At 45.9% G+C, this 16830-nt stretch overlaps 1 protein-coding gene across 4 annotated transcripts in view; it reads right to left on the minus strand.

Moving 5' to 3' along the window:
• LOC135399924 (5-hydroxytryptamine receptor 1-like) overlaps positions 1–16830 on the minus strand; it is a 299523-nt gene that overhangs the window by 203260 nt on the left and 79433 nt on the right. Inside the window, exon 1 of one of the 4 annotated variants that reach the window (XM_064631657.1) lies at positions 12197–12529. The exons of the other annotated variants lie outside the window; for them this stretch is intronic. The gene's annotated coding sequence lies outside the window, so the exon portion shown is untranslated. Of the gene's footprint in view, positions 1–12196; positions 12530–16830 lie in introns of those variants that run through there. 4 annotated transcript variants of the gene reach the window in all.

Consider the following 16830-nt stretch of genomic DNA (forward strand, 5'->3'; position numbering starts at 1 on the left):
GGTCGTGCTTAAGACTAGGAGGTGGTAGGTTCGAATCCTGCAACCGGCTGTGCTGTCCGAGTTTTTCTGTGGGTTTTCCGAAGTTTTCACAGTTCCCCCTGAAGTCAGCCCAGGACACATACTAACCCCCTGTCCCCCACTCATTCCTGCTGTCCTCTCTCCATCCGTCCACATCTGTACGCCGCACATAGCCACAGTTGCTTCGCGGCGCTAACACAGAACTAAAAAAACAGCAATAAACCAAGCAGTAAGAGCACAAAAATTGCTAAACAAATTAATTCCAGGTGATCGGATACCATAATGATGGTGCATGACTTTACGAAATGAACGATGAAAGCCTCAGAACATCAGTTTCTCTCTTGTTTACGAAATGATTTGAGGTTATTTAAAAAAAAAAACACTACTTAAACCGGCTTTCCATTCGGTGTCATTACTCCGATTGAGCATTCCACTCCATTTTAGGCTAGCGGGGAAAAAGATTTTGCAAATTGGTTAGTGTTGCAATGAAAGCGCTCACATTTGAAGGAATTAATGGTCAAGGCGTGTGGAAAATGTAGAAGGAGGTTGTATATATCTCTCTTCAGTACTTGGGTTATGATTCACCTTACGACGGAGATTCAGCTCGAGTAGCCCGTGACTACGCTCTATTAGTTATGTGCTCGAGCCTTTGGAATAGCCTCATCAAAGTTACTGTTGTTGTTGTTGGAATAGCCAACGCACAGCTGGTGTGGGTCCCATATTGAAGATGCACACTAAAAATACGAGTAATGTGTAAGCTGAGCACATTAGATTGGACGAAGCTTGTTTAAGAGTGCGCCTAAGAAAATTCAGAGCTTCTTTAAACGAGCTCTAGTGAGCCTGCTAAGTGGCTCAAGACCACGCTCGACGTAAAGGAAATAAAACGAAACGAAACTCTACGTCGAACGATCGAAGGTACGTAACTCAGTCGGCTCACTAAATTCTTTATCGAGTAATACATATTCAAGCAATAAATAAAGTTACCCAGTCTATTAGTCTATCGCGTATGTGCATGTGTGTTTGAGAGTCGCTAAATTCAATCATTTGCGCCCATACTCAGATTAAGGATAACGCAGATTTCTGTTTATGCATCACCGGCATAACTCGAACGCCAGACATATTCTTGCGTTTTGCCACCGGTCATTCGTTTCAATTTATTCGACGTGGTTGGGGTTCCGGATGTACTGAGCGCAGCAGCAGAACACAGCTTCGCAGCTTGTCATTGAATATTCGCCAATCAACGCACCCGAACGAAAAAGCAGGCAGAGCCGTATTTTCTCTCAGAGAATCTCTCTTTCCTCACATACGCGAGGCGTTGGTATATTTCGTTGGTAGTGAGCGAAGAAATAGAAGGTTCAATGTTGTACTAGATGATGAAGAAAGAACTAAGCTATTTTGCTGAGGATAGAAGGTAGCGCCTGTAAAGCTTTCTTTGCCGCAGAAAGCCTCTATATGCGGCAGAGTACCCTTTACAAGGCGCCTTGACGGCTATAAGCCACCTATGATGTTGGTCTTCTTGTAAATGGCGCCCGTTTTTCAAAGTTCACAGCTTTACTTGTGCCGTTGTAAATGTCGAAACTGTGTCACGTACGGTCAAACACAAGTGATAAAAAGATAAAGCGTGGAAACTATTGCGTTTATTATCGTACAAGCCTTCATGCAGTGGGCCGCATTTCATCAGGCACCCTCCACACACCCCAAAGTTCCACTTTTCTGTTGAGCATAAAAGTTATATGCGAGCTGCTTTCTTCTTAGACTGTTACTGCTTAATGCCATGCCCAAAGGCCCCAATCGTTTTGTTCAAGCGTGCGTAGCAGTAGTGCAGAGCCACATAAAAGGTGCAAATGTGACTTAGCACCAAACATATGGTACATTACCGTAGAAGACCTGTCGACAAGGAAGAAATATCAAAATCCTTGCGGCAATAGCTATAGCAACACATTGCTCGAACAGATCTAGTGACGGATATGGCAAGTTGTCTGTAAATCTGCCTTAGACTGTCTTATCTAGAACCTCGCGTTTCGCTATCGCCTAATCACTTGTATACTTGTATTAATGATGCGAGCAGCTTTTGCTTATGTACTCAAAACAGAATCAGCTACACTGTAACCCACATACATGACACTGTCCAAGCGAGCGTAATTCTGAAAATGCTGTAGCATATATGTACCTTGTAAGATATTTGACATTTTGCAGCTAATATATCCTTCGACAACCGAAGTCTAGGTGAGATGTCTTATATTATCCCTCGGTAGAACATAATTGGTAGCGCATTTAACTACCAGATACAAAGCGGATTTCCTGGCATGACAGGAGTTGAATCATAACCATGTTCGCATCGCTCGTATTCTTTCGGTATAGATGAATTTTCTGTTTGAATCTGACGTGGACGGTGTACCTCATGTTATGGGGTCCATCTTCTCTGCAAATACGATGAAAGGGTAGGCTAATTTTGTTTGAAGCGATCATAGATACCGTATCCATAAAATTCTGCACTTGTCATATGTCTCTCTCATATCTCGGTGTAGCCACTTAACCCATTTGTGGTTGACGACAGCAGAACGCATCCTTCTCCATGTGCTCCAGTGAGCCGGAAACGCGCTCTGACCCAACATTCCGCGTTGTCCGCAAAATAACATCAATATATCATCCACTGTTACGCATTCATAGCAGAGCTGGTGCTAAGCCAGCCGAGAAGAATGATAGGATAGAACTGTGACCTACTTCCACGCGTGTTTTTTGCTCAGCAGCCACTCCACGGGGCCTCCCCCTGTTTTCCACCTTGTCCCCGCTCCCTATCGTCGCCTTCCCTCCCATAGAAAAGAGTGTGTGAGAGAGAGAAAGGGAGCACGTATCACCAGCGCGTCCCGTGCATTCTGAAAGGGCACTCGTGAAATGAGACAACTCTGGTTCGCAATTCTCCTCTCTTATCTGCACTGGCAGCAGCAGCGCTATCTTGGTTTGTAAGTAGTTGCCGAAGTCCAGATGCATTGCGCGAAGAAAAATTCCTTGCAGCAGGAGCTCTTCTATACCCAGGGTGTGTGCAGATAAACCTAAGTGGCATTTGCACGCGTAACTCGTTGTCTACTTAACTGACGAACTTCCGGTGGCGCACGATGGCGCATTTATGCGTGCGAAAGCTACAGAAAAATCGTGGAAGTCATACTCAGAGTTAAAAAAATGAACAGAGCGACGAAAACATGGGGGGGGGGGGGGGAGAAAATATGTTTAATAGAACGAAAAAAAAGAAAAATGGATATGTCAGCCCTGCTGAGGAAGTGCAGTCAGCCAGGCAGTGCAGAAGATAATGAGGAATGTCGTCCACCTCGCCACAGCTGGAACACAAGGGGGAGCTGGATCGGCCCATATTGTAAAGAAGCAATGGGGTACGGGCAACATTGAGACGGAGGCGCTGCAGCAGTGATTTCTCCTGACGACTGCAGCGACACGCAATGAAGAAGGCAACCGAGGGGTCGATGGACTGCATGTGACTGCTGTAGGCGGCTGCCTCACATCTAAATGCTTGGGCACGGGCAGCACACCGGCGGCGAATAGCTAAATGGCAAGCCGAAAGTGTAAGTGATGGACATGCAGTGGCCGCGTCTGCGCGTGTGCGGTCAGGCCCACATGACCGGGCACCCATTGGAGGGACAAAACATGACCATTGGCGCCGAGCCTCTTGTACGTGTGCATGATCAGGCTGGGCATATCCTGCATGAGGCTGAGACGGGACGACATCAAGCGGAGAAGGGACGCCTTGCTGTCGGTAAGGACGACCCATTTCCCAGGTGGCAAGTCAGAAATGCATTCCTGGGCGGTAAGGAGGCCGAAGAGTTCAGGACGGGACCCAGGACGCACATGCGATACGTTTGAGGACATTGACCTGGCTGGAGGCTTTCGTAACAAGCGTCTTGACGTGAGAGGAACATGTGGGGCTTCGGTCAATTGTAAAGCCCAGGTAGCGGCAGGCTTTGACAACACCGCGACAGAGCGACTAAAAAATCGGCTCCCGTGCATTAGAATAGGGCAACATGGAGGTCTCAGGATAGTTGCATTCAGGTACCGCTAGGGGACCTATCGGTGCACAAGCCGACACGATGTCCCATGTGGATTCCCATCGGTCGTGCCCCTAGCGGTACCTGCGCACAACTCTCCTGAGACGGCCATGTTGCCCTACTCTAATGCATGGAAGCCGACGTTTTCGTTCCTCTGTATTTTTTTTACGCCGAGTGTGACTTTCACAATTACTTTTTAGCTTTCGCGCGCATAAATGCGCTGTTGTGCTCCATTGGGTGTTTGCCAGCTACGTAGACAACGAGTTACGCGTCCAAATGCCACTTACGTTTTATCTGCACACCCAATACTGAGTATTTTGAGTACGGTCGATAAACTCAGCTACACAGATAATGTCATGAGAGTTTAGGCTTGTCTTTCACAGCTCAGCATCACCAATCCCCGAAGGCAAACTGAATTCGTATCACCATTTTAATCACCTCTATGATACAGCATAGAGTATTTAAAAAACGAAGGGATCTACATGAAACTACTAAGTGAAGGCACTTTTCAAATGATATCACATTAGAGTACCTCGCATATCACGTATTCTCACTACACTCGTAATCGATGCACTGCTGTAGTACATGACGACACCTCGGTAACGTACTTTTACACACACACACACACAAAAGATAATGATGATATTGCTCCGCGCTCTGGAACAGAAAACTACAGGTAAAATGAATCGTTCATCGCACAATAATAACTACACCCTATCAAAAACAAAAATTTTACTCGTGGCTACACGGTCGTACTTTCGAAAAGAATTCCGCCCCGCGACATTGTCAAAGTATAGCAGCGACGAAGGTGACAGCGCGGAAACTTCCAGTGAGGAAACTCCTCTTACACTATACTACACTCTTTAACTTCTCCCTACTCAGTAGTCTGTTCGCAATATACGCTTTGTGAGGAGTCGGAAGAAGTTTCTCTTTCACATTCTTCTTGGTGTCCTTCCAGGCGAAGCGTGTTTTAGATCCCCATCTGTATCCATTAAGGGGAGGAAGCCTTCTGTGTCGCGTTTTATGCGAGCCTTCCATTTGCTCTATCGCACGTTTCGTGATTCGTGTTTTTCACCTTACGTTCCGTGATCAGCGATAATTGCCGAAAGCTCCGACTCTGTTTCCACACGACGTCATCGGACAACGCCACGCTTTCTGCACCCAGCACATCCATAACGGAGTCTCTACTCGAGGGGTTGCTCTAAATGGCGAAGTAATTGAATAAGGCCTTGTAGAGCGGCCCGTTGACCAATGGTAATAGGAAAGGAAAAGCATACTAGTTCGAGTGGTTGGGGCGGTAAATGTTACCACCATAAGGCTCGAAAAACTGACCGTGTTACAAGCGTGCGTCGGTAAAGTGCAAAGTTACGTTTCAATGTTTTTATTGTTCCAATTACAGACGTGGTCTCAGCCTCTCATATGTTTACTCTGTCTGGTGCTATTGATGCTTTGAAGGGGCAGAACATGGGTCATGTCATATGGATCGTGTTCTTTTGTGCGTGTGTGTGTGTGTGTGTGTGTGTGTGTGTGTTTTACGCATAACGTACTCAAACTCTGGTACCCAAACCCAGATTGGTTGGGCGGATCTTTCTATGGTTTCCCTTCGCCCGCACAATGCTACCAAGCAAGCGCTGCACTGGTAAGAAGATGCCAGCCAGTCCCAAGCCCACCAATCCCAATACCAACACCCAACACATTCGAATATGTCGTGATGCGACACTCATATACAGAAAACTTCAATACAAAGATCTTGAGCTTCGACTTCTTCTCCTTCAATTTTTCTATATGTTTTGCATACGCAGTACTCTTTACTGTTTTTGCACTGAGGTCGTCAGTCGGTGGGGCTTTCAAACGGAAAGGAGGGTATCATGTTCCACGTGACATCCTGAAGTTATTCACCCAGACGTTGCCTTTCGGCGCAGTTCTAACGATGTCTTAATAATGCCGAAACAGCTGTCTAGCGTTCAACAATGCAGCCATTGAGGTTCTGTTTCTTTCTCATGTGTATTGAGAGAGAGAGAGACAGACAGACAGTATGATGCAGTAAAGCCTCGTTATAACGAACTCAATGGGGCCTGAGAGAAATTCGATATAAGCGGCACTTCGGTATGAGCGGAAGTCCCACAAAAACAGCGACAATAGCCTCGGAAGCGCACGTGAACGCCGCTGAAGCGCAAGATACACAGACGGCTTTCAGTTCAGATGTATCATTACCAACTAGACCAATCCACAACCCTTCTCACATTCATGAACCTCTTCATTTTCATCTTCGTGGGATGCAACCTTACGGCCACCAAAATCCTTCTTGACGCGGCCAGAGATGAGGTAGTTAGACGGCGCAAGGACAATCATATCGAAGATCGCAAATGGTCGAAATAGTCATACGAGAGGTATCAGGGCGGGCATTGTCATCTTGAAGATGAACCTGCTGAGCAGTCGACGGCGTTTTTTTCTTATGAATGATCTTGCCTCCGGACGTGTCACATGTTTTAGCATTCGCAGTATGCCCCTAGGCATATAACTAAAGAACTGTGATCTCAAAATTGCTTCAAGAGGACTTTCCTCGCACTCGCACGACTTCGAAACTTCTTCGGTTTCGGTGACTGGCTGTGACGCGCCATTCTGTGTTTGCTCTTTTCATCTCTGGTTGAAAGTAATGCACATAGCTTTCGTCGCCAGTGATTTTGCTGCTCAAAACTTCCTCCTCTTCTTCCTCGTAGCGTCTGAAAACATGCATGCGTCGCCAGCTGGACAGTCACAGCAGTACATGCGTCGACACGGCGGTTTTCACGTGTAAGGCTCCTGGGAACCCATCTTGCGAGCACCTTTGCATACTGCATCTTCTCTCGCATGATGAAATCGACTGACCCGACACTCACACCCAATAACTCGGCCAGATCTTTGACAGTGATGCGTGTGTCTTGAGAAAGAAGATCATCTGCGGCACCAATAGTCTCAGCCGTTACAGCAGTGTGCGGACGGCAAGGAGGGCTAGCCGAGCACGTTTGTCTCGCCTCTTGCAAACTTACACGCCCGTCATATAGTACTTGTTGTAGCGATATGTGCCTGTATAGCCTCTATGTGTATGGCCGATGTATAGTGGATATGTAGCCGATATGTGCCTGTGTAGTGTATACTACCATATTGTGCCTTCATCCGATGGTGGATGTCGATTCTCCCATTTGCTCATAAGAAAATTAACGACCCACCGTTGCTTCTCCCTGGTGCAAATCTGAAGCGGGGCAGTCATTTTGAATCAGTTGCCGCGTGCTTGCATCCACGCGGAAGTCGCAAAACGCAACATACATAGTAGAAGACCTGCACTACAATCTGCAGTAAGAATATTAAGTATTATATAGATTTCGGAATTTTAATTGAAGTCTTAAGGTTCCCTATTATTCATTCACTCTATTATTCATTCTAAGGTTCTCCATATCACCCTCGTATATGAACGCACTCACTCACAATTTCTTACAACCCACTTTTCCCTCTTCTACAGATTTTATGACTGATTTATTGCGACAACAACAAATATGGAGATGTATACAACTTTGACTTTTGCAGAATTCATATGTAATTGGAGTATAGATTTACACGTAAGGCGTCGTCGCTTCAGCCTATTTGTGGGGCGACATGCTGCAACGTGCCGCAGGCTACGACTGCGGATAATTCCGACCGGAATTCATAATAATGCGACACAGCATCAGCTATGCAGTACAGCTGCAGTGCCAGCTCAGTACGGAAACGCTGAAACGCACGCTGCGCCGAGCTTTGAGACACGTCTCCTCTTATGACACATATAAAGGTATATTTGTGAATATACATGTGCGCGCTCATCCCACATTCACGTGGACTCACGGTATCCAATAAACAAGCCAGCTTCACAACAGAAACCGTCCCGCACTCGGCGAATTATAATCCGGGCATCTTTACACCTGCCTTGTCAACATCAGATCCCCCGTATATATCCCCTTCTGACGCCAGGTCTGAATATGGAAATAATATGGAAATCGTGAGCTCAACTGTTATACACTTCTTTCTCCGGCCCGTGCCAGCCTCTGAAGGAAAGACTTCAAACACGTTTTCATTCCGTGATAGTTGGTGCAACATATCATGCGAGATTTTCTCCCATCGACGGATGATAAGGGAAACACTCAAAGTTTGAAGGCTTTCTCTTCTCAAGGAGTGGCTTTTCCTGTAGAAGAGCTCTCTGGCGGAGAACCATGCTTTAGTTTTACGACATCCTGCGCCTTTGGCAGAAAGAAAAGCCTCACGATAAATCACGCTTCACGGGTTTCGGCTCCAACTGGTACGGCTGTTTCTCACTTTTCGTTGCCCCGTCTAGCCTTTCAAAGAAACATAGATGGGTTGGAGCCTCGAGGAGAGTTAGAATTTATGCCACGACGGTTAAAGTGACGAGTGCGTGCTTTCTCTTTCTTCCGTGCCCGCTCGTGAGAGTGGAGGATATGTTTTAAAGCTCCTTTTAACGTACCTCCGGGACGTTGTGTGAGTAAACGCAATAAAAAATAAGCCTTGTTCTACGTAGGACATTGCGCCCCAGAGAAAATTGGGAAGGAGTCAATGTTCGTATGTGGTTCCAAAGTAAAAAAAGGAGACACTGAAGGCCAATCGTTGAACAGAATGACACCGCTACCACTCCCGCTTCCTGAAAGCATCGGGCGTTCGGATTCTTTTCTTTCTTTCTTTTTTTTTTTTTTTTTGTCAGTCACCACATAGCTCCAGCAAACACCCAGTTAAGAAGAAGAAGAAGCTTTTTGTGACAATTAACGTAACTACATAAGTGTCACAACAAAAAAAAAACAACTTTATTAAGGGATGATGGCTGGGAAGTTTCATCGCCGGGGGCGATACTCTACCTCATTGCTGGTGGTAAGGCGGGGAATGAAATAATGAGCCCCTTCACAATAAGGATCGAAGTCACGTTGTGTCCAGAAAGGTGAAGAGACCCTTGAGGGCAGAGCGTTGGTGGGCTGGATGTGGCCAGGACCAAGCGATTTTGTGAGAGAGAGGGGGAGGGAGTCTAGCTCGTTGAGGGATGCGGAGAGTACGGTTCGGGAAGGTTGGTAGTGTTTGGCAATGGAGAAGAATGTGCTTTAGATCTTCAACAGCACCGCAGTGGCTACAGTGGGGAGAGGCAACTTGTCTCAAGCGGTGGCGCCACTGTGCTGTGAAGGCCACGTGTCACACCAAGCCAAGTGTCACAGAAACGTGTACGCCTCCCGTACTTCAACAAATCAGAGACAACGATGTCATTCGTGATGGTTGGTGAGGAGGGTACGTGTTATGCGGTGAAGCGACAGCTTGGGATTGCGGGAGAAATGATGACAACTTCCATCTTCACGTCGTGACTGCATAGCTTTCACTACATATGCAAGGAAAATGCGCACATACACAAATGCACGAAGTTAAAGAACAGGGTGGAAGAGAAGACAGGGGAGTGCTTTCCGGGAATGTGAAATGGCAATGGCCGTTCGAAAAGGAAATGGATGAATGAAATTTTTTAATGACGCCATTTCCTGTTCCGCATGCTCAGAAGCCCGAAACATGTGCACGTATCTGACTGGATGCAGTACAGTGTCACGACGCGTGCTTCAAATCCATATCGTGAGCCACTCATAGCAGATTATAACGAGCTCCACTTGAACCCAGTTATACGAGTCGCTCTATCCAACTTTCGAGCATCACTATGTCAATCACATTTGGAACCTCTGAACCAGAAATGGAAGCAGCTTTTCTTTGAAGCAAGCGCCGTAATGTCAGGAAAAAGAGGAACGTAAGAAATCCGTTAAGAATTTGCTCATAACGAATTCGTTATTCGGATCTCTGTTTCCGTCTTTGCTCCGTGCTTGCAGTTTGTGCACCCATATTACTACCAACGATGGGCTTGCTAACCATGGTCCAACGGAAACAGCCACCGGCACGTGCACTTCGAGAAGAAAATGCTCACGTTGAAGCAAAGAGGGACGGGGAGAGGATGATGCTTGGGGAGGGAAAAGATGGTGATGGTGCAGAAGAGGGAGTGTGTCTGCAGTTCCTGCTCTTGGGTTTCGGGTAGTCCAGCAGAACAACCCAGCAGAGAAAACATGCGAGCATCCCACAGTAGCCTTCGTTGAGATGCTCCCTGTACCACGGTAACGCCAGGATGATTGGCGAATTTTGGATTGGATTGGATAAGACACGACCGAAGTAACGACACGGCACCGCACGAAACAAGCACTCACGCCACAGGCGTTGTGGTCCGGTTGTCCCAATATCCTTTCTCGAAGATATCGGTGTGGACTATATATTTAGATTATTTGGAAGCCGCGGGCAATGGACGAGCATTCTCACCAAAATAAAGTTGTTGTTGTTGACTCTTTGAGTGCTCTTGCATTCTCTCTACCTTAAGGCGGACTCATGCGATCTAGTTACGTTCGCTTCCTGTGAGGGATGGCGGCACAGTCGGAAAATTGTTTTCTTTGTTTTGCTTTTCTCCTGCGCTCTAACGAAGTGGTGTAATCGGCTCCAACGTACAGAACATGCTAGCTACCGACAAAACCATTATTTTCATACGCAGGGATCTGTAAATCTGCAGTAAGTTTTCGAATTTGTTGATTGCAATCAATTCCTAGACTGTTGTTGTAGGGAATGACATCATTTTGGCCCAGATATTGCCGCCGTGCGTGCCGAGAGAAGCGATTTTGTTGCATCGCCCATAGACTCCCATGTATTGAAAATTCGACAAACTTTCATTCGCCAAAAGTCGGTGGATCGCTTGAGGCCTTCAGAGGTGCCATTCCCTAGATAAACTCGAGAGGAACACGCCTGTACCTGTTTCGTGTAGAAATTTAGCGAGGTTTACGAGAACCCTGTGAACAAAAGTTCCCCACAGACTTTTTTGAGAAGGGAGTCCGCCTTAAATGGCATTCTGTTATTCTTTTGGCTCCTTCCATTGGCATGCGTATAGTATAACCCTTGCAGCTCTATAAGCGCTATGGAGCATCCGGAATCCATGTTGATATGGGGCCCGGATCTTCAAGATTTTTGTTTTTTAGATTACCAATACGACTACGTTATTTTCAATCATAAGACAGTTTTCGAGCTATACTAGAAGGGTACTAAATACTGGAAGAGACCTGCATCTTTGTAACGACGCGTCCGCTATCTATATTCCTCAATAGGGTTCCGTTATCGGCTACTAGTGGACTTTCTCCTCAGAAATCGGTCGTTACAATGTCAACCCGCTCGTGTCGGTGGCCCGACGGCGACGCAGCGTCATCGAGTCTTTCATGTTTAGGGGTGAGTTAGGACGCCATCAGAAAAGAACACGCAAACTTAGACGCAACACAAACAAGAAGCGAAGCACATGTATTTCGCCAATTACGAGCCAAAACGATGCTCGAAGCCGTCTGAGCCCATAAACAGACATTTTGTTGTCCCTTGCGGCGGTTGAGAGGATATATCAAAATGTACACACGAGGTTCCCAACCCTGCAGGGGTTGTCGAAAATATCAGCAAACTTAGGGACGATAGGAATAGATGGGGGGAGCACTTACAGCTTCTAGTTTCCTAGATTCCAATTACTCCCAATTGGTGCGATGTAGGTGATGGCGGATGTATCAGTGAAAGTATGCTACTACGCCTAGTACAACTAAGCCCTATCCCCCTGTAACGTGACACAATTCTGCACCTCCGCGTGCACCGATGTTCGGCGCCTATTCTCTGCTGCATATGCACATACAAAATCTGTCAATAATTCCCTGGATGCTAAAACAAATCCGTGAATAGGATACGAATACACGATTCCGCTCCGGACGGAGCTCGGAATAATTTTGAATGCTCAAAGGGAGGGTGCATGTCATCAAAAGAGGAATCCGTTTCAACTGGTTGACGTCCTCCTATTGTAGCGTTCCGTTTGCTATCGCAGTTTCACGAATGTAAAAATGAAAGAAAGAAAAAATGAAACAAGGCCCTCCGTTTGCGTTCGAAGCCTTACGCAGCTCAGATTCATGTATAGCGTCCCCGTGGCTCTTCGAAGCACCCGAGCACACCCAAACTAGAGAAACACGTGTTGTTTTTCCCAACGGCATGCACGACTAAGATCAAAAGCAAACTCTGCTCACCGGGATGAGGTTCAGCATTCAAACCTCTAAAGGTACTACAGCGTTCTTCATGTTCTTCAAACCCGCACACCGAACGAAGTCATGGGCGCACTCTGTCACACAACACGTCGTAAAACTCAATATATTACAAGACACAACTATCGGACGGTAAAGGTCGCTATAAGCTCCCATTTTCACCACCATATTAGTCGTACTACACCAACTGAAACATCGTAAACACGCAGATCCGGACAAAATCATTCCAGGGTCTTTCAATGACCATTCTTCTCTGGTCCTGTCCCGTTCCGTTGTTGGCTCACGCGCACAAGTTGCGCATCGCTGCAGCAGGCGTACTTATCAGCCAGCACCACGCGAGATAGTGAAGTCACGTACTGCCTCGTAACCACGGCGTAAAGAGATAAGAGCAGCCACTGTGGCCGGAATCTTTCATCAGATAACGTAAGAGAATTTCTTCGACGCCGGTCGCCGGCAGGATAGAGTTTTAGAAAACCCTTGATAACGTGTTTTGCATCGAACCGTATCAACCGGAACCAATCAGTAGATAAAATTCTGAGTCACATGCGACTGCGATTGGTTCCGATAGGCACGATAACCTTACGAACGGTTCGCTAAAACTGGGTTTTATTAGAGAGTTTTAGTAGATAGTACGCTATCGCCTTTGCGTACGTAAGGGATAGAGTTGATGGTTCTGCGCACGCTCATAACAGACAGAGAGCTTAGCGCATTGCGCAGAACCAGCAACGCTGTCTGTTACGTACGCTATCGCCTCTGCGTATGATGTACTCTCTCTATTATATCGTACGCTGTCACCTTTGCGTGGTGGTTTTGCGCAATGGGCAAAGCTCGCTTTATGTTCTGCGCGTGCGCAGAACTACCAACGCTATCCCTTACGTACGCAAACGCGATAGCGTACGATATACTAAAACTCACTAGTCTGCAAGTGTAACGGTATCGAAAACTTCTTTATGCCGCCTAGCGTGTAAAAGCGTATAAAAAGGTTTTTGGTAAATAAACACCTGTTTCGTTCCAGAATTAAGCTCAACTGAAAGGCTGAAAGGTGTAACAACAGTGTTGAAAAAGAGTTTGCAAAACACCCATCTTTAAGAGCGTATTAAGTGGAATACGCAACTCCTGAAAATGTGTTTTCTGTAAGATGTTGGCCTCTGAAATGGTGCCGTTTTGTATAAATACAACATTTACACACAACATTCTATATGGTGTAAACCTTACGCCGCAAACGTTGTTCCCACAGCGCGAGACATTTACAGCCCCCAAAATACTGCGTACTGCACGACGTAGGCAAAGGAAGCTCTCAACATTCATTGGAAATGACCCCGGGCTCCCGCATATTTCCTAATCATTCGTATCCTTGGGTTATTGTGAACTCGATATCGCTTTATGCGACATCCACATAATCTTTGGCGTCGAGAGGGTACAGAAACCACATGAACTATAGTCTCTGACAATAGATGAATTATTGCTTTCTAATCCAAGATCTCACATTAGGTGCGATGCTTAGAATAAGAAAAGTCTTACTCAGTGATTCCATTGGGGACTTCCCACCGAGAAAAGCTACATACCCGACTGGCAGCTTTGTTCTTCCGGTAAATACCGCTGAGTCGGTCTTCATTATTTTGTGGAACTCGTCGCTGCCTCTTCTAACTGTGTTTATCGTCCTTCCACCTGTCATAAGCCTCAAAAAGATTACATTAAAGTTAATTAAGAATACCGAAGGCACTCGAACGACTTTGTCAGTGTCGATTGTGCGTGTATTGCCGCGGGTGAGGAAAATCCAGGTGTTCTTAATATCGTAACAAAGAACGGTATTAGCGGCGACATTGGATAAAGAATTTGCCTCCTGGTCAATGAAAGGAAGGTTCTTCTCGCTTTCTATTTATTTGTGGCACGGTTTTTCTTTTTCTTCTAGTATTGTTATCATGGAACGACACGTCAGCGTACAAGCAATGCCACCATTAGGATTTACATCTGTAATTCGGCACGGATGCTTTATGGTTCAGGGTTATGCTCGTTGAGGGCGGCATTTAGAGGTAGTTGTTCTGGGTTAATTTAGTTATTTATTTATTGGTATTTTTATGGTGCCGATGAACAGCAGTTGCCTAGGTGCGTTGCCTAGGTGGAAATGAAATACGTCAGAAGAGTTTGTATTCGTTTTCTTTCTCTTTTTCGTTGCTTTTGTTTTGTTTCTCTTTTTTTTTTTTTTTTTCGTTTCATATGGACAACAGCATATCTTTTACTCTCGTTAAATGCACTTAAATAGTGAGTTTTAGTATATCGTACGCTATCGCCTTTGCGTACGTAAGCGTTGGTGGTTCTGCGCACGCGCAATACATAAAGAGAGCTTTGCGCATTGCGCCGAACCACCACGGTATCCCTTACGTACGCAAAGGCGACAGCGTACGATGTACTAAAACTCAGTATTATCGTTTCCGTTAGTTGCAATGGCTTGTGTAATGAATGCTAACAAGTGGGTTGAAGGGACGCGGACAAGCAGGTTAAAACATAAACGACAGGAGACCTGCCGACTCGCAGCTAGCAGAAGTTTAATGGAAGGAAACAAATATATACATTACACAAGGCAAACAACCAACTGCGACACAGTAGTAGCACGTGGAGCGATAACAAAAGGCTGTTTGTGTCCTTCCATTAAAGTTTGCAGGTCTCCTGTTCTTTATGTTTTAACCCGCTTGTCCGCGTCCCTCGCTGTAGTTACACTCGAGACAGGATGTGTATGGCTGTAACGCTCTAGAACAACATCATGATGGGTATGCGCGTCTCGGAACTTGTCACTCTGCACAACTACAGTGTTAGTGGAAATATGAAGCCGTACCGTTAGGACCTTCGTCCATATTTTTGTTTTTTATATTAACTCGTTCTTTCTTCCTTCTTCCCTTTCGCCGGAACAAAGCCGGACCACACGTCGGTCCGCTCTTTATCTTCTTCCCTCCTTTCGTCCAAGAGAAATTCGTTTCTTCCAACATCTCTTACGCTCTACGCATACAGAGAATACCTCGACGTATCATCCTAAGATATTCACCACATTAGCGGTCTTTCTGCGGCCCTCAAAAACACACGAAAGAAAATGAAAGAAAACGAGTTTTGACGATACGTTTCACGTGCTGCACCAGAGAGCCCTTTCATAAAGCGCAGTCTGAGAGATGCGAAGTGACAAGTAATAGCTGTCATGTCTCTCACTTCCTCTCCCTCTCTTTACCCCCCTCTGCCTTTTCTTTTCTACTTGCATAAGGTACGCAGCCAAGGTGGTAGGGCTGCTGTCGGATTAAGCCTGACCACAGTACGGTATCTCTGAACTCCGTGGAGGAAGTCAGGTGATTCTGATTAGATTAAATTCGAATATTAAACTAATTAAACTACGACACCCATAGTCGTGCTCAACCAAAGAAAGGCACGTCTAAGCACTATGCTTGTTGTTATTGGCTTCAGTAGTTATACCCGCCTCACTCCGCGTAACGAGAAGTAGTGCGCTGCGCCGACACCGAAACTATATATACAGGCCTACCTATCTATCTACCTATCTATCTACCTATCTATCTACCTATCTGTCTACCTATCTGTCTACCTGTCTGTCTACCTGTCCGTCTATCCGTCTATCCATCTATCCATCTATCTATCTATCTATCTATCTATCTATTTGTCTGTCTGTCTGTCTATCTATCTATAGGCTTACCTATCTACCCACCTACCTACGTACCTAGATGTTTAGAAAGATGTTCGATTAATACGACATTCACTCTGCACAATTACAGTGTTAGTCCAAATATAAAGCTTGTTGGCTCAGTAGGTTCAGTTGATGCTGGACATGCGTAGGGGTAAGAAGTTTAACTTCATGTTGCGATGAAGTCAATAGGGCTAAGTATAGGCAAGCGTGCTAAAAATCAATAGGGTCGGTCTACAAATGGTACCTATAATTTCTTTGGCTTTTTTCAACGCTTCGTAGGCACGTTCTTGCCGATCTCCTTTGTTCTTTTCATATAGCAACAGTGCTTTTGCTTAATTATAAAAGGCATTCACGCAAAAGGCAGGATCCATAACAATGGCTCTACAGGGTGTTTCACCTCAAGTGATAAACAATTCTAACTGGTGACGTACTCGCCGGAGGATTGTGGGACTTTCGGCAATTACCTTCTGGAAACTTTTGCCGCCATTTAGGAAGGACTTGGGCAATTTTTAATTCAGGTAATTTTCAGGTAATTTCCGATTTTCTTTCAATCGAACTTTAGAGAGAGAGTGTATTGGCATCAAATGGAAGGCCGGCCACAGGGGCAGGCTTTAGATCTTTAGAAAAAATCTTCCCGGAAACAACACCGGCTTTAGAACAGCAAGCGCCGCCTGTGGCACGCAAGGGCTCATGGGAACTTTACGAGACGGCCAAAGGCGGAGGTAGAAGAAGAACAACATTATTCCCGGTGTGCGCAGCAGCGGCGTCAGCCGAAGTAAACCATAACCGAAGCAGACGACAGAGCAGTGTCCCTCAGAGTTCCCATGCTGCTTTGGGCCGTGCGCTTGGTGGCGCGAGCATCTTTTTAAAATCGTCTATTGCCAAGCCAACCTCACTTTTTTTTACAGAAATATGAGGTCATCCACGAATAACCGCA

This window comes from Ornithodoros turicata, chromosome 7 (genome assembly GCF_037126465.1).
Source record: "Ornithodoros turicata isolate Travis chromosome 7, ASM3712646v1, whole genome shotgun sequence".
In the NCBI taxonomy this organism is placed as follows: domain Eukaryota; kingdom Metazoa; phylum Arthropoda; class Arachnida; order Ixodida; family Argasidae; genus Ornithodoros; species Ornithodoros turicata.